General features: G+C 39.9%; 2 non-coding genes across 2 annotated transcripts; both read left to right on the forward strand.

The window, feature by feature from the left end:
* Positions 1 to 5,721: 5,721 nt before the first annotated feature.
* LOC148561960 (small nucleolar RNA R71) lies at positions 5,722 to 5,825 on the forward strand. The gene has a single exon (XR_015886523.1). It is a non-coding gene; the product is annotated as a small nucleolar RNA R71 (small nucleolar RNA).
* A 9,079-nt stretch (positions 5,826 to 14,904) lies between these two features.
* On the forward strand, positions 14,905 to 15,008 carry LOC148561961 (small nucleolar RNA R71). Its single transcript, XR_015886524.1, has one exon. It is a non-coding gene; the product is annotated as a small nucleolar RNA R71 (small nucleolar RNA).
* Positions 15,009 to 21,136: the final 6,128 nt, after the last annotated feature.

A 21,136-nucleotide genomic window follows, 5' to 3' on the forward strand; every position in this document is an offset into this window, starting at 1 on the left:
TAGCAAGCATTTGAAGTTCCTCAGAAGGGTTTTATGCAGAAAGTTGCAGCATCACTTTTTCATTCTTATCAGGTAAGATTATCACTTTTTCATTGCATCCATCAAACACTGCTATGGCCTCTTGTTATTCTTATGTCCTTGGCACTTTTCTCTTCTTTGTTTTTCTTTTCTTTTTCTTAGAGCTTCTTTTGCTCCTTGTTTGCTTAGTGTCATGTGTTGCACAAGCCTTTGGCATTTTCTTTTTCTTATCAGTGCACTACACATATCCACTTTAGGCATTTTAGTTCACATTTCTTCTTGAGACATTGGTGCCCAGCACCTCTTTGTGTGACTAAATGTTTTGTATTTAGGTTGCTCTTGATAATGGACTTTTGGTTGATAATCCCGGGTTAGTTAACCCAAGTTACCAAGTGTTGAAACACTCCTCAGAACCTATTCATCCAAGCATATCCTTAATACATAAACACCACAGGCATTTGTCTCAGAAGTTCAAACCATTGGTACCTAGCTTATTTTCTCAATTTTTTTTTTTTTGCTTTTTGGTTGCCCTTTTTCAGTGGCTTTTTCTTCTTCTTTTTCTTTCTTTTTCATGGCCAAAGACATTTATTCATCAAGATCCATAGACAGTTTTCAATTTCTACACAAAGAATGATAATTCTACACTCTAATTCCAGTGATCTGACTAAACAATCAAGCATGCATACCACCACTTAATTCTACTTGATTTGTCACTAATTTAGCCAAGTTACTTTTGTTCAAACTTTTCTTTTATTTTTGGAAACAGAACAAGCATGGCAAGCACTCGTTTAAGAAGGTGAAGTTATATCCAAACATCTAGGCATTCACTTTATTCAAAGCAATAAACAGACACTCATACTAAAAAAAAAAAAAACTCCACATAACACTTAAATGACTTATGATGAAAGAAAGCTCATAAAGACAATCCACCAATGATCATTTGATTATTAAGGAATGAGACCACCTCTTATTTATTGCTTGATTCTTCTTAATTCTTGGGATCCTGCTTCTTCTTGCTTCCTGCCTCTTTCTGACCACTTGTGCTTCCTTTGTCTTTTCTTATGAGCTTTTTCCAGAATCCAGCCTTTTTCATCGTTTCTTCCACTCCTTTTTCAAGGATCATTGCCTTGTTTATTTCTCCTTCTTTCCTCCCTTTGAAATACTCATCAAAAGCTGGGAATGCTGGGTCCATCTTGTGTAGATGTTCCCCTATGTAGTTAAGCTTGATTTGCGAACTGATGTTGTAATCAGCTTGGACTGAGTATCTTGCATTCTGTAAAGTGGTGGCTTCCTTGATTGCCAAGACATTGGCATCTTGGTGTTGGCATATGTGGCTGAAGGATTCCTGTAAGTGTAAATTCTGTTCCCTTTGCAGATCGAAGAATCTTGATTCAAAGTTCCTTTGCATATCCATCATTTTTAGGTGAAAGTCCTCTTGTCTCTCCTGAGACCTCATGTATTGTTGAGACATTCCTTCCATGATTTCCTGCATTCTGCTCATATCCATGGGGTCTCTGGGAATTCGTTGTCTTCTTTCTGGAATTTCTTGCTCTTCTTGCTCTTCTTCTCTGTCTTCTCCTTCCTGTCTTTCTTGTTCTGCTTCTTGCTCGGCTTCCACTTGTTGCCCTTCTTCATTTCTTCTTCTTGTATGTCTTGGAGGAGTTGGGCCAAGAGTCATTCTGTACGCAGTTATGGCCAATCCAGGATATAGCCAATTAGGTCTTTCATCCTCAAGTGGTACTTGGGCATCGATGTATAGTCTAATGATAGTGCTAGGGAAGTGGAGCCAGGATTCAGGGTCACTTTTCTCACTAAACTCTTGTATCTGTTCAGCAATGAGTTTATGAACTTTGATCTCCCCTCCCACCATAATGCAATGTAGCAAAATGGCTCTTTTAGGGACTATTTCTGAAGAGTTTGCAGTGGGTAGGATGGATCTCCTAACTATTGCATACCACCCTTTAGCTTCAGGTGTTAGGTCTCCCCTTCTCAAGACTCTTGGAGCCCCTCTTGTTTTTCTCACCCATTCAGCTCTGATAGCACAAAGGTCTTCAGCAATAGTTGCATAGTCAGGTTCTCCTATCATCCTTTCTTCATAACTTGCTTGGCTGAAATGTATGTTTTTCAGGCCAAGGGTTTTCATGATTGCTTTGGGACTGAAGTCAACTTCCACCCCTCTCACATAGCTTTTGTATGTGGGTTTCTTGGTTGGATCCTCCCTTACTGCATTTGCATAAAACTCTTTCACCAAGTTGATGTTGATTTTAGTGATTGGCTTAGTCAGGAGCTCCCACTTCCTCTTTTTGATCTTTTCCCAAACACCTGGGAACTCATCCTTTTCAAGGTCAAATGGAACCTCAGCTAGTACCGTTTTAGGTCTCATCCATTCGGCTTGAATCTCATGGAAAACTGATCTGTATCTCCATGCATCGAATTCCCTGTTTTCCTCCATTGGTTGCTTGTCTTTTCTCCTCTTGTGGCTAGATGAAGCTGCCATTAGTTCTTTAGTTTTGGTAAGTGACAAGCTAAAGTTGACAAGGTGAAGCAAGAAGTGTTGTTGGAAGTGTGGGGAGGTTGTTTTCGGCAAGAGATAGTTTATGCTATGATGAAGGAAATGTGCATGAAGGAGATTTGGTGGTGTTGAACTTGTTTCCCAAGTGGTTCTTTATAGTGCCCGTAAGTGCAAAATGGACGGCTAGGGTGATTTGTGAAGGGTGGCTTGATGGTAAATATATGAATTAGGGAGAAGGACGAATTGCTTTTCATTTTCTTGGAAGTATTCTGGGTGCATTAGGTTGTACATGTAGCTATCTTTTCTTGCAGAACTTCCTTTTCCCATGTGTTAGTTTCAAAGACTTGTGAATTTTCTTTTTGACCAAGCATCGTATCTCCCTTTGTCTTTTTCCTCCATTTTTGTCTTTTCTTTTGTACCTGCACAAACAAACAAGTTTGCTATCATTTTTCGGTCCATGTGAATTATGAATAGTACTTGCACATGTAAATCAATGATTGTCTTTATGAGCTTCTAGCCGTGACTTCTACATGTATGCACACTTATTATTTGGACACCAAACTTAGTGTTTGGTCAGGTCTCCTGATGACATAAAATCCATATTGGTTGTCCTTAATGAATGTGCTTAATTCTAATAAATCATAGTCACCTTGGCTCTTCGATTCTAAACAAATTTACTACCCTAAGTAATTGAAACCAAAGTATTAAAACATGCGAGTGGTATACTTGTCATGAATTTTGAAATCCAGAGGAACTTCTTGCTTTTCATAAACTGTGTTCAAGAGGAACACCAAACTTAATGTTTGGTCGTGCACCTTGAATGAAAGATGGAATCCAATTTGAGTAAGATTTGGGAGTGCCTTCAGGCACACCAAACTTAGAGACCAATTGTAATTTACATGCAAAGTTTAGTGCACTTTATCAATAGTTGTCCTGAGGATTCAAGTTCATGCATAAGGAACCATGCTTTATTAGATGTAAAGCAAAGCACTAAAGATTAAGGATACTAAAAACATGGGTTGCCTCCCATGAAGCGCTTCTTTAACGTCACTAGCTTGACGGTTGTCCCTTGTTAGGGTGGATTGTAGTGCTTGACGTCTTTTCCTCTCACTATGCAAACGTCCCCACTTGATTCCTTCATGACCTCTAAATGTTCCATAGAAAGAACTTTCCTAATTGTGAACACTTGAGGGCGCTGGGAAGGAATTGTTTTGAGGCCAGGTGGGATTGGCAGATAATGACTTGATATCACTTTATCTCCCGGAGAGAAACCTTCAGTGGGAATTTTCTTGTTTCTCCACCCTCTTGGCAATTTCTTTACAATTCTTCCCTTTCTCTTGAAGCTTTCTTCATTGACCCTTATGCCGGGAGGATCCTTCTGATCTGTTTCCACTGATTCTTGTGGCTTTAACTCTTGCAACTCTTGTTTGCCTTCCAAGGACTGTTTTAGAGTTTCAGCTGCTGGATTACTTTCCTCCAAACACAGATGGCTACTATCATCCTTAGGCTTTTCAGGTTCTGGTTCAGGTTCAGATGCAGGTTTGAAAACTTTGAAAATGAGCTGTTCATCATGTATTCTCAGAATTAGCTCTCCTTGTTCTACATCTATGAGCGCTCTAGTAGTGGCTAGAAATGGTCTGCCCAGAATGATAGGGTGTAAGTAGCTTTCCTCCATGTCCACAATGACAAAGTCTGTGGGGAAGTAATAATCCCCCACTTTCACCAGCACATTTTCAACTACCCCTTCAGCTTGCTTCTGAGTTTTGTCAGCCAGTTGTATGATTACATCAGTGGATCTCACCTCATTCAGTTGTAGCCTCTTTATAAGAGTTAGAGGCATCACATTTATGCTAGCTCCTAGATCACAGAATCCTCTGTCAATTTTTGTTTCCCCTATGATGCAAGCGATATGAAAACTTCCTGGGTCCGTTTTCTTAGAGAGTGTGTCCTTCTTGATGAGAGCACTGCATTCTTTGTTCATTGTTACCGTTTGTCCTCCCTTCAAAACTCTTTTCTTGCTTAACAATTCCTTTAAATACTTGATGTGTGTAGGCATTTGATGGAGAATCTCAAGAAAGGGAATATTGACATGGAGAGAGTTAAATGTCTCTAAAAACCTTGAATAGGTTTTCTCTTTTTCACCTCCTCCTAACCTCTGAGGAAATGGTGCTTTTGGTTGGTATATTTCCAGCATGCCTTTTTGCAGTTCCTTGGCTTGCTCAGTTCCACTTTCCTGCTTAACTTCTTCCACACCTTCCTTCAAGATTTCTGGCTCCTGCTCTGAGGGCCTGATTCCTTCTTCTTCTGAAACTTCCTTCAATATGGTGATGGCCTTGCATTCTTCCCATCTTACTCTCTTTTGTTCCCCTTTAGGATTCTTTTCTGTGTCACTAGGGAACACTGCAGTTGATTTGACGGCCTGTTGAGATAGCTCTCCTACTTGAGACTCTATCCTCTTGAGTTTTTCACCATGGTTTCTTAAGGTAGCTCTCACATCATCCCTGAAGCTTTTCAATTCTGTTATGTCTTGACTCATGGTTGCCATCATTCCTTCTATCCGGTTTAATTGATCTTGAAATTGTTGGTTCGGATTAGGTTGGGTAGGTTGATTATTTTGGCCATGATATGATGGTTGGGGGTAAGTGTTTTGTGTGGCTTGGTATGATCTTTGGTTGGAGTTTTGGTATGTGGAATTGTTATGTTGGTTGTGGTTGTAAGGTTTGTGGTTTTGTGGTTGGGTTTGTTGGTTCCCCCACCCAAAGTTTGGGTGATTTTTCCATCCTGGGTTGTAAGTGTTGGAGTGTGGATCATATGATTGCCTTTGTTGGTTTCCCACATAGTTGGCCTCTTCCCAATCACCTCCTTCAATGCTTACTTCCTCTTGATCTTGTGTGTGTATTGCAGCCACTTGCTTTGTTTCTAATTGCCTGGTAAGCTCTGCTAGTTGCTTGGCAAACACCTTGTTTTGGGCTAGAATTGTATCAACATGGTTCAGCTCCATGACTCCCTTAGTGTTGTGCCTTTCTGATGCATAGTAGTACTCATTCTCAGCCACTGTCTCAATCACTTCAATGGCCTCTTCCACAGTCTTTTTCCTGTTCAATGAACCTCCTGATGAATGGTCTACAGCCTTCCTTGATTCATAAGAGAGTCCATCATAGAAAATATGCAATTGCACCCAATCATGGAACATGTCTGGTGGGCATTTCCTTGTCAAGTCCTTGAATCTCTCCCATGCCTCGTAGAGAGTTTCACCATCTTGTTGTCTAAAAGTCTGAACCTCAGATCGAAGCCTATTGACCTTTTGTGGGGGGTAGAAACGTGCCAGAAACTTGCTTTCCACCTCATCCCATGTTGTTAGACTCCCCCTTGGGAATGATTCCAGCCACTTAGCTGCTTTGTCCCTAAGTGAAAATGGGAACAAAAGCAGTTTATATGCATCTTCCTGGACTCCATTGGACTTCACAGTGTCACAAATTCTCAGGAATTTTGTGAGATGTTGGTTTGGGTCTTCATTAGCACTTCCACCAAATGAACAATGATTCTCCACAAGTGATATTAGCTGTGGTTTGAGTTCAAAATTGTTGGCCTGAATGGGTGGTTTCTGGATGCTGCTACCACAATTCCCAGAGGTTGGGTTTATGTATGAACTAAGAACCCTCCTCTCAGGAATGGCATTGTTTCCATCAGCTCTCTCATGGTTGTGAACTTCTCTATCCATGTTGAGATCTAAAGCTTCCTCAAAATTGTCCTCAGATTCTCCTTCAGATTCCTCTTCTCCCACTACTCTCTTCCCTCTTGCTTCCCTTCTCAGTCTATGAAGGGTCCTCTCTGGTTCGGTATATGGAGGAGTTGATGTCTCTCCTCTCCTACCTGTCATACAAGAACACAGCACAGGCAACAAACAAGTGAAATACTCTTGGTTAATGGAAGAGTATGGTTAGAGCAATTGAGGAATTAATTCAAACAGTTAGTGAGTCAGTGAGTTAGTTGCTTGAATTTAAAGGCATAAAGAAAGAAAGCATGTAACAGAGTGCAGAAATTAAAATTCAACAAGTAACTTGAACAGAATTAACAAAGCAAGAGAAATTGCTCAATCTAGTTAGCTTCCAATTGGAGAATTGTCAATCGAAAACCAATCCCCGGCAACGGCGCCATAAACTTGATGCGCATAAACTAGTTATGCTACGATTTAGGAAATTGCACGATCGGCAAAATTCCTTCCGGCAAGTGCACCGGTTATCGTCAAGTAAAAACTCACAATAGAGTGAGGTCGAATCCCACAAGGATTGGTTGAGTGAGCAATTCGGATTAGAAGTGTGTTCTAGTTGAGCGGAATCAAGATTGAGATGAGAATTGCGGAATGTAAAATTGGCGGGAAAAATAAATGACAAGGAATTGAAATGGCGGAATCTTAAATTGCATGAATTAAAGAGCAGAAACTAAATTGCTGAAATTAAAAGGGAATGGGGGTGATTGCAAGAATTGAGTTGCAGAATGTAAAGAGAAGATGGAAATCAGAATTGGGGGATTCATTGGGTTATAGGAGATATTGAGATCTCCGAATCAAAACATGTTTATCTCTTCCTCAAGCAATGCGTTCATTGAATTTTGCTTGGCAATCTTATATGATTGGATCCCAATCCCTTGGTTCACCAATTCTCTCTAAAAATGAACAAATTCCCAATCCCTTGGTTTAAATGTTCATAAGAAGAGATGATGCTCGATCACTGATTATACCACACAGTTTCATGAACCACAATTTGGTAGGATTACATGTCACAATATCCATCCAAACCCCAATCCAATTCACTGTGAGAAAGCTTCTCTAGCATGAATCCTCCATTCCTTTCCCAAGGTTCCGAAGGATTCCAATTATGGGTAGTTTCTTTCCCAAGACAACTACCCAATGGAATTAGATCGAGAAGCTTTCTAACAAAATTCAAGAGAAAAGATTGCAGAAGAAGATAAACTATTATTGATTCATTGAATTACAATAGAGCTCCCTAACCCAATGAAAGGGGGTTTAGTGAGTCATAGCTCTGAATTCAATTACAAAGATATGAAAACTAGCTAAAAGTGAAGGTAAAAGTTCTTTCTAACTTAAATTCTATCCTATTTATACACTTTCTATATTGAGCTTCTATTGTGTTTCTTGGGCTTTGAGGCCTCTCCCTGCTTTCCTTTTGCCTTGGGTTTATGATCCATAATCTTGATGAGACTGCTGATCCAAATTCTGTAACATTCATTGAGCCAACTTAGTGATAATCAAATAATGGCACATGACTCAATAAATTGAAATTTCAGACTCATCAATCCTTCAGGCCCAATCCCATAAACCATGATATTCAATTGGGTTTCATACCAGAATAAGTTTAAGTTAATGTTTGTGCTCAAATACTAACTTAAACCACAATATTTTTGGTCCAGAAACCTTTTCCAAGAGTGGCGTTTAAGTTGCAGTTCAAGCTTAAACTGCAGCTTAAACGCCAGACACTTCCAGTGAGGCCTTTTGTAGAAGCACGTTTAAGCTTCAGTTTAAGGTTAAACTGAAGCTTAAACGTGGAAATGGAAGAAGGCAGCCCTGGAGAGTCATGTAGTCGAACACGTTTAAGCTTCAGTTTAAGGTTAAACTGAAGCTTAAACGTGGATATAGGAAGGGCAGCCCTGGAGGTCGAACACGTTTAACCTCCAGTTTAAGGTTAAACTGGAGGTTAAACGTGGAAATGGAAGGAGGCATCCTGGAGGTCGAACACGTTTAACCTCCAGTTTAAGGTTAAACTGGAGGTTAAACGTGGAAGCTTAGAAGGGTAGCCCTGGAGGTGTCGAACACGTTTAAGCTCCAGTTTGAGGTCAAACTGGAGCTTAAACGTGGAAATGGAGAGAGCAACCCTGGAGGAGGAAACTTGGTCGAACACGTTTAAGCTCCAGTTTGAGGTCAAACTGGAGCTTAAACGTGGAAATGGCTCCCTGGTGCTTTTCCCATTCTGGCGTTTAACCTCCAGTTTAAGGTTAAACTGGAGGTTAAACGTGGAACTCCTTCCTGAGTGGCATTATCATTCTGGCGTTTAACCTCCAGTTTGAGGTCAAACTGGAGGTTAAACGTGGAATGCTTCTTTGGTGAGACTTTTCATTCTGGCGTTTAACCTCCAGTTTAAGGTCAAACTGGAGGTTAAACTTCAATTCCAGCATTTCTTAGCCTTCATGATTCTGGCGTTTAAGCTCCAGTTTAGGCTTAAACTGGAACTTAAACTCCACATGTGATATTCAAGCTTCCTTTATTGATTTTGTTGCTTCCTTGCTTAGCCTCTTCTTCCCTGAAATCATCCAAACAAATGCATCAAAGTCTTGCAAAATTTCATGAGAAATCTTCCATTCATAGCATTCAAGTAATATAACTAAAACTCATGGAATTTGCATCAAAATCATATTGTTTGGATGGTTCATTGCTTTGTTATTCTTTTAACCATTCTTGGTTACTTTAAGCTCAAGAAAATGCATAAAACCACTAAAACTAACAGAAAAATACTAGTGAAACTAGCCTAAGATGCCTTGGCATCACAACACCAAACTTAATACTTGCTTGTCCCTAAGCAAGTCCTGAGTTATTTAAGAAGAAAGTATGAAACAGAAAGCAATTACATTGGCTATATTAGCAAGCATTTGAAGTTCCTCAGAAGGGTTTTATGCAGAAAGTTGCAGCATCACTTTTTCATTCTTATCAGGTAAGATTATCACTTTTTCATTGCATCCATCAAACACTGCTATGGCCTCTTGTTATTCTTATGTCCTTGGCACTTTTCTCTTCTTTGTTTTTCTTTTCTTTTTCTTAGAGCTTCTTTTGCTCCTTGTTTGCTTAGTGTCATGTGTTGCACAAGCCTTTGGCATTTTCTTTTTCTTATCAGTGCACTACACATATCCACTTTAGGCATTTTAGTTCACATTTCTTCTTGAGACATTGGTGCCCAGCACCTCTTTGTGTGACTAAATGTTTTGTATTTAGGTTGCTCTTGATAATGGACTTTTGGTTGATAATCCCGGGTTAGTTAACCCAAGTTACCAAGTGTTGAAACACTCCTCAGAACCTATTCATCCAAGCATATCCTTAATACATAAACACCACAGGCATTTGTCTCAGAAGTTCAAACCATTGGTACCTAGCTTATTTTCTCAATTTTTTTTTTTTTGCTTTTTGGTTGCCCTTTTTCAGTGGCTTTTTCTTCTTCTTTTTCTTTCTTTTTCATGGCCAAAGACATTTATTCATCAAGATCCATAGACAGTTTTCAATTTCTACACAAAGAATGATAATTCTACACTCTAATTCCAGTGATCTGACTAAACAATCAAGCATGCATACCACCACTTAATTCTACTTGATTTGTCACTAATTTAGCCAAGTTACTTTTGTTCAAACTTTTCTTTTATTTTTGGAAACAGAACAAGCATGGCAAGCACTCGTTTAAGAAGGTGAAGTTATATCCAAACATCTAGGCATTCACTTTATTCAAAGCAATAAACAGACACTCATACTAAAAAAAAAAAAAACTCCACATAACACTTAAATGACTTATGATGAAAGAAAGCTCATAAAGACAATCCACCAATGATCATTTGATTATTAAGGAATGAGACCACCTCTTATTTATTGCTTGATTCTTCTTAATTCTTGGGATCCTGCTTCTTCTTGCTTCCTGCCTCTTTCTGACCACTTGTGCTTCCTTTGTCTTTTCTTATGAGCTTTTTCCAGAATCCAGCCTTTTTCATCGTTTCTTCCACTCCTTTTTCAAGGATCATTGCCTTGTTTATTTCTCCTTCTTTCCTCCCTTTGAAATACTCATCAAAAGCTGGGAATGCTGGGTCCATCTTGTGTAGATGTTCCCCTATGTAGTTAAGCTTGATTTGCGAACTGATGTTGTAATCAGCTTGGACTGAGTATCTTGCATTCTGTAAAGTGGTGGCTTCCTTGATTGCCAAGACATTGGCATCTTGGTGTTGGCATATGTGGCTGAAGGATTCCTGTAAGTGTAAATTCTGTTCCCTTTGCAGATCGAAGAATCTTGATTCAAAGTTCCTTTGCATATCCATCATTTTTAGGTGAAAGTCCTCTTGTCTCTCCTGAGACCTCATGTATTGTTGAGACATTCCTTCCATGATTTCCTGCATTCTGCTCATATCCATGGGGTCTCTGGGAATTCGTTGTCTTCTTTCTGGAATTGCTTGCTCTTCTTGCTCTTCTTCTCTGTCTTCTCCTTCCTGTCTTTCTTGTTCTACTTCTTGCTCGGCTTCCACTTGTTGCCCTTCTTCATTTCTTCTTCTTGTATGTCTTGGAGGAGTTGGGCCAAGAGTCATTCTGTACGCAGTTATGGCCAATCCAGGATATAGCCAATTAGGTCTTTCATCCTCAAGTGGTACTTGGGCATCGATGCATAGTCTAATGATAGTGCTAGGGAAGTGGAGCCAGGATTCAGGGTCACTTTTCTCACTAAACTCTTGTATCTGTTCAGCAATGAGTTTATGAACTTTGATCTCCCCTCCCACCATAATGCAATGTAGCAAAATGGCTCTTTTAGGGACTATTTCTGAAGAGTTTGCAGTGGGTAGGATGGATCTCCTAACTATTGCATACCACCCTTTAGCTTCAGGTGTTAGGTCTCCCCTTCTCAAGACTCTTGGAGCCCCTCTTGTTTTTCTCACCCATTCAGCTCTGATAGCACAAAGGTCTTCAGCAATAGTTGCATAGTCAGGTTCTCCTATCATCCTTTCTTCATAACTTGCTTGGCTGAAATGTATGTTTTTCAGGCCAAGGGTTTTCATGATTGCTTTGGGACTGAAGTCAACTTCCACCCCTCTCACATAGCTTTTGTATGTGGGTTTCTTGGTTGGATCCTCCCTTACTGCATTTGCATAAAACTCTTTCACCAAGTTGATGTTGATTTTAGTGATTGGCTTAGTCAGGAGCTCCCACTTCCTCTTTTTGATCTTTTCCCAAACACCTGGGAACTCATCCTTTTCAAGGTCAAATGGAACCTCAGCTAGTACCGTTTTAGGTCTCATCCATTCGGCTTGAATCTCATGGAAAACTGATCTGTATCTCCATGCATCGAATTCCCTGTTTTCCTCCATTGGTTGCTTGTCTTTTCTCCTCTTGTGGCTAGATGAAGCTGCCATTGGTTCTTTAGTTTTGGTAAGTGACAAGCTAAAGTTGACAAGGTGAAGCAAGAAGTGTTGTTGGAAGTGTGGGGAGGTTGTTTTCGGCAAGAGATAGTTTATGCTATGATGAAGGAAATGTGCATGAAGGAGATTTGGTGGTGTTGAACTTGTTTCCCAAGTGGTTCTTTATAGTGCCCGTAAGTGCAAAATGGACGGCTAGGGTGATTTGTGAAGGGTGGCTTGATGGTAAATATATGAATTAGGGAGAAGGACGAATTGCTTTTCATTTTCTTGGAAGTATTCTGGGTGCATTAGGTTGTACATGTAGCTATCTTTTCTTGCAGAACTTCCTTTTCCCATGTGTTAGTTTCAAAGACTTGTGAATTTTCTTTTTGACCAAGCATCGTATCTCCCTTTGTCTTTTTCCTCCATTTTTGTCTTTTCTTTTGTACCTGCACAAACAAACAAGTTTGCTATCATTTTTCGGTCCATGTGAATTATGAATAGTACTTGCACATGTAAATCAATGATTGTCTTTATGAGCTTCTAGCCGTGACTTCTACATGTATGCACACTTATTATTTGGACACCAAACTTAGTGTTTGGTCAAGTCTCCTGATGACATAAAATCCATATTGGTTGTCCTTAATGAATGTGCTTAATTCTAATAAATCATAGTCACCTTGGCTCTTCGATTCTAAACAAATTTACTACCCTAAGTAATTGAAACCAAAGTATTAAAACATGCGAGTGGTATACTTGTCATGAATTTTGAAATCCAGAGGAACTTCTTGCTTTTCATAAACTGTGTTCAAGAGGAACACCAAACTTAATGTTTGGTCATGCACCTTGAATGAAAGATGGAATCCAATTTGAGTAAGATTTGGGAGTGCCTTCAGGCACACCAAACTTAGAGACCAATTGTAATTTACATGCAAAGTTTAGTGCACTTTATCAATAGTTGTCCTGAGGATTCAAGTTCATGCATAAGGAACCATGCTTTATTAGATGTAAAGCAAAGCACTAAAGATTAAGGATACTAAAAACATGGGTTGCCTCCCATGAAGCGCTTCTTTAACGTCACTAGCTTGACGGTTGTCCCTTGTTAGGGTGGATTGTAGTGCTTGACGTCTTCTCCTCTCACTATGCAAACGTCCCCACTTGATTCCTTCATGACCTCTAAATGTTCCATAGAAAGAACTTTCCTGATTGTGAACACTTGAGGGCGCTGGGAAGGAATTGTTTTGAGGCCAGGTGGGATTGGCAGATAATGACTTGATATCACTTTATCTCCCGGAGAGAAACCTTCAGTGGGAATTTTCTTGTTTCTCCACCCTCTTGGCAATTTCTTTACAATTCTTCCCTTTCTCTTGAAGCTTTCTTCATTGACCCTTATGCCGGGAGGATCCTTCTGATCTGTTTCCACTGATTCTTGTGGCTTTAACTCTTGCAACTCTTGTTTGCCTTCCAAGGACTGTTTTAGAGTTTCAGCTGCTGGATTACTTTCCTCCAAACACAGATGGCTACTATCATCCTTAGGCTTTTCAGGTTCTGGTTCAGGTTCAGATGCAGGTTTGAAAACTTTGAAAATGAGCTGTTCATCATGTATTCTCAGAATTAGCTCTCCTTGTTCTACATCTATGAGCGCTCTAGTAGTGGCTAGAAATGGTCTGCCCAGAATGATAGGGTGTAAGTAGCTTTCCTCCATGTCCACAATGACAAAGTCTGTGGGGAAGTAATAATCCCCCACTTTCACCAGCACATTTTCAACTACCCCTTCAGCTTGCTTCTGAGTTTTGTCAGCCAGTTGTATGATTACATCAGTGGATCTCACCTCATTCAGTTGTAGCCTCTTTATAAGAGTTAGAGGCATCATATTTATGCTAGCTCCTAGATCACAGAATCCTCTGTCAATTTTTGTTTCCCCTATGATGCAAGGGATATGAAAACTTCCTGGGTCCGTTTTCTTAGAGAGTGTGTCCTTCTTGATGAGAGCACTGCATTCTTTGTTCATTGTTACCGTTTGTCCTCCCTTCAAAACTCTTTTCTTGCTTAACAATTCCTTTAAATACTTGATGTGTGTAGGCATTTGATGGAGAATCTCAAGAAAGGGAATATTGACATGGAGAGAGTTAAATGTCTCTAAAAACCTTGAATAGGTTTTCTCTTTTTCACCTCCTCCTAACCTCTGAGGAAATGGTGCTTTTGGTTGGTATATTTCCAGCATGCCTTTTTGCAGTTCCTTGGCTTGCTCAGTTCCACTTTCCTGCTTAACTTCTTCCAAACCTTCCTTCAAGATTTCTGGCTCCTGCTCTGAGGGCCTGATTCCTTCTTCTTCTGAAACTTCCTTCAATATGGTGATGGCCTTGCATTCTTCCCATCTTACTCTCTTTTGTTCCCCTTTAGGATTCTTTTCTGTGTCACTAGGGAATACTGCAGTTGATTTGACGGCCTGTTGAGATAGCTCTCCTACTTGAGACTCCATCCTCTTGAGTTTTTCACCATGGTTTCTTAAGGTAGCTCTCACATCATCCCTGAAGCTTTTCAATTCGGTTATGTCTTGACTCATGGTTGCCATCATTCCTTCTATCCGGTTTAATTGATCTTGAAATTGTTGGTTCGGATTAGGTTGGGTAGGTTGATTATTTTGGCCATGATATGATGGTTGGGGGTAAGTGTTTTGTGTGGCTTGGTATGATCTTTGGTTGGAGTTTTGGTATGTGGAATTGTTATGTTGGTTGTGGTTGTAAGGTTTGTGGTTTTGTGGTTGGGTTTGTTGGTTCCCCCACCCAAAGTTTGGGTGATTTTTCCATCCTGGGTTGTAAGTGTTGGAGTGTGGATCATATGATTGCCTTTGTTGGTTTCCCACATAGTTGGCCTCTTCCCAATCACCTCCTTCAATGCTTACTTCCTCTTGATCTTGTGTGTGTATTGCAGCCACTTGCTTTGTTTCTAATTGCCTGGTAAGCTCTGCTAGTTGCTTGGCAAACACCTTGTTTTGGGCTAGAATTGTATCAACATGGTTCAGCTCCATGACTCCCTTAGTGTTGTGCCTTTCTGATGCATAGTAGTACTCATTCTCAGCCACTGTCTCAATCACTTCAATGGCCTCTTCCACAGTCTTTTTCCTGTTCAATGAACCTCCTGATGAATGGTCTACAGCCTTCCTTGATTCATAAGAGAGTCCATCATAGAAAATATGCAATTGCACCCAATCATGGAACATGTCTGGTGGGCATTTCCTTGTCAAGTCCTTGAATCTCTCCCATGCCTCGTAGAGAGTTTCACCATCTTGTTGTCTAAAAGTCTGAACCTCAGATCGAAGCCTATTGACCTTTTGTGGGGGGTAGAAACGTGCCAGAAACTTGCTTTCCACCTCATCCCATGTTGTTAGACTCCCCCTTGGGAATGATTCCAGCCACTTAGCTGCTTTGTCCCTAAGTGAAAATGGGAACAAAAGCAGTTTATATGCATCTTCCTGGACTCCATTGGACTTCACAGTGTCACAAATTCTCAGGAATTTTGTGAGATGTTGGTTTGGGTCTTCATTAGCACTTCCACCAAATGAACAATGATTCTCCACAAGTGATATTAGCTGTGGTTTGAGTTCAAAATTGTTGGCCTGAATGGGTGGTTTCTGGATGCTGCTACCACAATTCCCAGAGGTTGGGTTTATGTATGAACTAAGAACCCTCCTCTCAGGAATGGCATTGTTTCCATCAGCTCTCTCATGGTTGTGAACTTCTCTATCCATGTTGAGATCTAAAGCTTCCTCAAAATTGTCCTCAGATTCTCCTTCAGATTCCTCTTCTCCCACTACTCTCTTCCCTCTTGCTTCCCTTCTCAGTCTATGAAGGGTCCTCTCTGGTTCGGTATATGGAGGAGTTGATGTCTCTCCTCTCCTACCTGTCATACAAGAACACAGCACAGGCAACAAACAAGTGAAATACTCTTGGTTAATGGAAGAGTATGGTTAGAGCAATTGAGGAATTAATTCAAACAGTTAGTGAGTCAGTGAGTTAGTTGCTTGAATTTAAAGGCATAAAGAAAGAAAGCATGTAACAGAGTGCAGAAATTAAAATTCAACAAGTAACTTGAACAGAATTAACAAAGCAAGAGAAATTGCTCAATCTAGTTAGCTTCCAATTGGAGAATTGTCAATCGAAAACCAATCCCCGGCAACGGCGCCATAAACTTGATGCGCATAAACTAGTTATGCTACGATTTAGGAAATTGCACGATCGGCAAAATTCCTTCCGGCAAGTGCACCGGTTATCGTCAAGTAAAAACTCACAATAGAGTGAGGTCGAATCCCACAAGGATTGGTTGAGTGAGCAATTCGGATTAGAAGTGTGTTCTAGTTGAGCGGAATCAAGATTGAGATGAGAATTGCGGAATGTAAAATTGGCGGGAAAAATAAATGACAAGGAATTGAAATGGCGGAATCTTAAATTGCATGAATTAAAGAGCAGAAACTAAATTGCTGAAATTAAAAGGGAATGGGGGTGATTGCAAGAATTGAGTTGCAGAATGTAAAGAGAAGATGGAAATCAGAATTGGGGGATTCATTGGGTTATAGGAGATATTGAGATCTCCGAATCAAAACATGTTTATCTCTTCCTCAAGCAATGCGTTCATTGAATTTTGCTTGGCAATCTTATATGATTGGATCCCAATCCCTTGGTTCACCAATTCTCTCTAAAAATGAACAAATTCCCAATCCCTTGGTTTAAATGTTCATAAGAAGAGATGATGCTCGATCACTGATTATACCACACAGTTTCATGAACCACAATTTGGTAGGATTACATGTCACAATATCCATCCAAACCCCAATCCAATTCACTGTGAGAAAGCTTCTCTAGCATGAATCCTCCATTCCTTTCCCAAGGTTCCGAAGGATTCCAATTATGGGTAGTTTCTTTCCCAAGACAACTACCCAATGGAATTAGATCGAGAAGCTTTCTAACAAAATTCAAGAGAAAAGATTGCAGAAGAAGATAAACTATTATTGATTCATTGAATTACAATAGAGCTCCCTAACCCAATGAAAGGGGGTTTAGTGAGTCATAGCTCTGAATTCAATTACAAAGATATGAAAACTAGCTAAAAGTGAAGGTAAAAGTTCTTTCTAACTTAAATTCTATCCTATTTATACACTTTCTATATTGAGCTTCTATTGTGTTTCTTGGGCTTTGAGGCCTCTCCCTGCTTTCCTTTTGCCTTGGGTTTATGATCCATAATCTTGATGAGACTGCTGATCCAAATTCTGTAACATTCATTGAGCCAACTTAGTGATAATCAAATAATGGCACATGACTCAATAAATTGAAATTTCAGACTCATCAATCCTTCAGGCCCAATCCCATAAACCATGATATTCAATTGGGTTTCATACCAGAATAAGTTTAAGTTAATGTTTGTGCTCAAATACTAACTTAAACCACAATATTTTTGGTCCAGAAACCTTTTCCAAGAGTGGCGTTTAAGTTGCAGTTCAAGCTTAAACTGCAGCTTAAACGCCAGACACTTCCAGTGAGGCCTTTTGTAGAAGCACGTTTAAGCTTCAGTTTAAGGTTAAACTGAAGCTTAAACGTGGAAATGGAAGAAGGCAGCCCTGGAGAGTCATGTAGTCGAACACGTTTAAGCTTCAGTTTAAGGTTAAACTGAAGCTTAAACGTGGATATAGGAAGGGCAGCCCTGGAGGTCGAACACGTTTAACCTCCAGTTTAAGGTTAAACTGGAGGTTAAACGTGGAAATGGAAGGAGGCATCCTGGAGGTCGAACACGTTTAACCTCCAGTTTAAGGTTAAACTGGAGGTTAAACGTGGAAGCTTAGAAGGGTAGCCCTGGAGGTGTCGAACACGTTTAAGCTCCAGTTTGAGGTCAAACTGGAGCTTAAACGTGGAAATGGAGAGAGCAACCCTGGAGGAGGAAACTTGGTCGAACACGTTTAAGCTCCAGTTTGAGGTCAAACTGGAGCTTAAACGTGGAAATGGCTCCCTGGTGCTTTTCCCATTCTGGCGTTTAACCTCCAGTTTAAGGTTAAACTGGAGGTTAAACGTGGAACTCCTTCCTGAGTGGCATTATCATTCTGGCGTTTAACCTCCAGTTTGAGGTCAAACTGGAGGTTAAACGTGGAATGCTTCTTTGGTGAGACTTTTCATTCTGGCGTTTAACCTCCAGTTTAAGGTCAAACTGGAGGTTAAACTTCAATTCCAGCATTTCTTAGCCTTCATGATTCTGGCGTTTAAGCTCCAGTTTAGGCTTAAACTGGAACTTAAACTCCACATGTGATATTCAAGCTTCCTTTATTGATTTTGTTGCTTCCTTGCTTAGCCTCTTCTTCCCTGAAATCATCCAAACAAATGCATCAAAGTCTTGCAAAATTTCATGAGAAATCTTCCATTCATAGCATTCAAGTAATATAACTAAAACTCATGGAATTTGCATCAAAATCATATTGTTTGGATGGTTCATTGCTTTGTTATTCTTTTAACCATTCTTGGTTACTTTAAGCTCAAGAAAATGCATAAAACCACTAAAACTAACAGAAAAATACTAGTGAAACTAGCCTAAGATGCCTTGGCATCACAACACCAAACTTAATACTTGCTTGTCCCTAAGCAAGTCCTGAGTTATTTAAGAAGAAAGTATGAAACAGAAAGCAATTACATTGGCTATATTAGCAAGCATTTGAAGTTCCTCAGAAGGGTTTTATGCAGAAAGTTGCAGCATCACTTTTTCATTCTTATCAGGTAAGATTATCACTTTTTCATTGCATCCATCAAACACTGCTATGGCCTCTTGTTATTCTTATGTCCTTGGCACTTTTCTCTTCTTTGTTTTTCTTTTCTTTTTCTTAGAGCTTCTTTTGCTCCTTGTTTGCTTAGTGTCATGTGTTGCACAAGCCTTTGGCATTTTCTTTTTCTTATCAGTGCACTACACATATCCACTTTAGGCATTTTAGTTCACATTTCTTCTTGAGACATTGGTGCCCAGCACCTCTTTGTGTGACTAAATGTTTTGTATTTAGGTTGCTCTTGATAATGGACTTTTGGTTGATAATCCCGGGTTAGTTAACCCAAGTTACCAAGTGTTGAAACACTCCTCAGAACCTATTCATCCAAGCATATCCTTAATACATAAACACCACAGGCATTTGTCTCAGAAGTTCAAACCATTGGTACCTAGCTTATTTTCTCAATTTTTTTTTTTTTGCTTTTTGGTTGCCCTTTTTCAGTGGCTTTTTCTTCTTCTTTTTCTTTCTTTTTCATGGCCAAAGACATTTATTCATCAAGATCCATAGACAGTTTTCAATTTCTACACAAAGAATGATAATTCTACACTCTAATTCCAGTGATCTGACTAAACAATCAAGCATGCATACCACCACTTAATTCTACTTGATTTGTCACTAATTTAGCCAAGTTACTTTTGTTCAAACTTTTCTTTTATTTTTGGAAACAGAACAAGCATGGCAAGCACTCGTTTAAGAAGGTGAAGTTATATCCAAACATCTAGGCATTCACTTTATTCAAAGCAATAAACAGACACTCATACTAAAAAAAAAAAAAAACTCCACATAACACTTAAATGACTTATGATGAAAGAAAGCTCATAAAGACAATCCACCAATGATCATTTGATTATTAAGGAACGAGACCACCTCTTATTTATTGCTTGATTCTTCTTAATTCTTGGGATCCTGCTTCTTCTTGCTTCCTGCCTCTTTCTGACCACTTGTGCTTCCTTTGTCTTTTCTTATGAGCTTTTTCCAGAATCCAGCCTTTTTCATCGTTTCTTCCACTCCTTTTTCAAGGATCATTGCCTTGTTTATTTCTCCTTCTTTCCTCCCTTTGAAATACTCATCAAAAGCTGGGAATGTTGGGTCCATCTTGTGTAGATGTTCCCCTATGTAGTTAAGCTTGATTTGCGAACTGATGTTGTAATCAGCTTGGACTGAGTATCTTGCATTCTGTAAAGTGGTGGCTTCCTTGATTGCCAAGACATTGGCATCTTGGTGTTGGCATATGTGGCTGAAGGATTCCTGTAAGTGTAAATTCTGTTCCCTTTGCAAATCGAAGAATCTTGATTCAAAGTTCCTTTGCATATCCATCATTTTTAGGTGAAAGTCCTCTTGTCTCTCCTGAGACCTCATGTATTGTTGAGACATTCCTTCCATGATTTCCTGCATTCTGCTCATATCCATGGGGTCTCTGGGAATTCGTTGTCTTCTTTCTGGAATTGCTTGCTCTTCTTGCTCTTCTTCTCTGTCTTCTCCTTCCTGTCTTTCTTGTTCTACTTCTTGCTCGGCTTCCACTTGTTGCCCTTCTTCATTTCTTCTTCTTGTATGTCTTGGAGGAGTTGGGCCAAGAGTCATTCTGTACGCAGTTATGGCCAATCCAGGATATAGCCAATTAGGTCTTTCATCCTCAAGTGGTACTTGGGCATCGATGCATAGTCTAATGATAGTGCTAGGGAAGTGGAGCCAGGATTCAGGGTCACTTTTCTCACTAAACTCTTGTATCTGTTCAGCAATGAGTTTATGAACTTTGATCTCCCCTCCCACCATAATGCAATGTAGCAAAATGGCTCTTTTAGGGACTATTTCTGAAGAGTTTGCAGTGGGTAGGATGGATCTCCTAACTATTGCATACCACCCTTTAGCTTCAGGTGTTAGGTCTCCCCTTCTCAAGACTCTTGGAGCCCCTCTTGTTTTTCTCACCCATTCAGCTCTGATAGCACAAAGGTCTTCAGCAATAGTTGCATAGTCAGGTTCTCCTATCATCCTTTCTTCATAACTTGCTTGGCTGAAATGTATGTTTTTCAGGCCAAGGGTTTTCATGATTGCTTTGGGACTGAAGTCAACTTCCACCCCTCTCACATAGCTTTTGTATGTGGGTTTCTTGGTTGGATCCTCCCTTACTGCATTTGCATAAAACTCTTTCACCAAGTTGATGTTGATTTTAGTGATTGGCTTAGTCAGGAGCTCCCACTTCCTCTTTTTGATCTTTTCCCAAACACCTGGGAACTCATCCTTTTCAAGGTCAAATGGAACCTCAGCTAGTACCGTTTTAGGTCTCATCCATTCGGCTTGAATCTCATGGAAAATTGATCTGTATCTCCATGCATCGAATTCCCTGTTTTCCTCCATTGGTTGCTTGTCTTTTCTCCTCTTGTGGCTAGATGAAGCTGCCATTGGTTCTTTAGTTTTGGTAAGTGACAAGCTAAAGTTGACAAGGTGAAGCAAGAAGTGTTGTTGGAAGTGTGGGGAGGTTGTTTTCGGCAAGAGATAGTTTATGCTATGATGAAGGAAATGTGCATGAAGGAGATTTGGTGGTGTTGAACTTGTTTCCCAAGTGGTTCTTTATAGTGCCCGTAAGTGCAAAATGGACGGCTAGGGTGATTTGTGAAGGGTGGCTTGATGGTAAATATATGAATTAGGGAGAAGGA

Source organism: Arachis ipaensis, chromosome B6 (assembly GCF_059453495.1).
Source record: "Arachis ipaensis isolate K30076 ecotype BB chromosome B6, ASM5945349v1, whole genome shotgun sequence".
In the NCBI taxonomy this organism is placed as follows: Eukaryota; Viridiplantae; Streptophyta; class Magnoliopsida; order Fabales; family Fabaceae; genus Arachis; species Arachis ipaensis.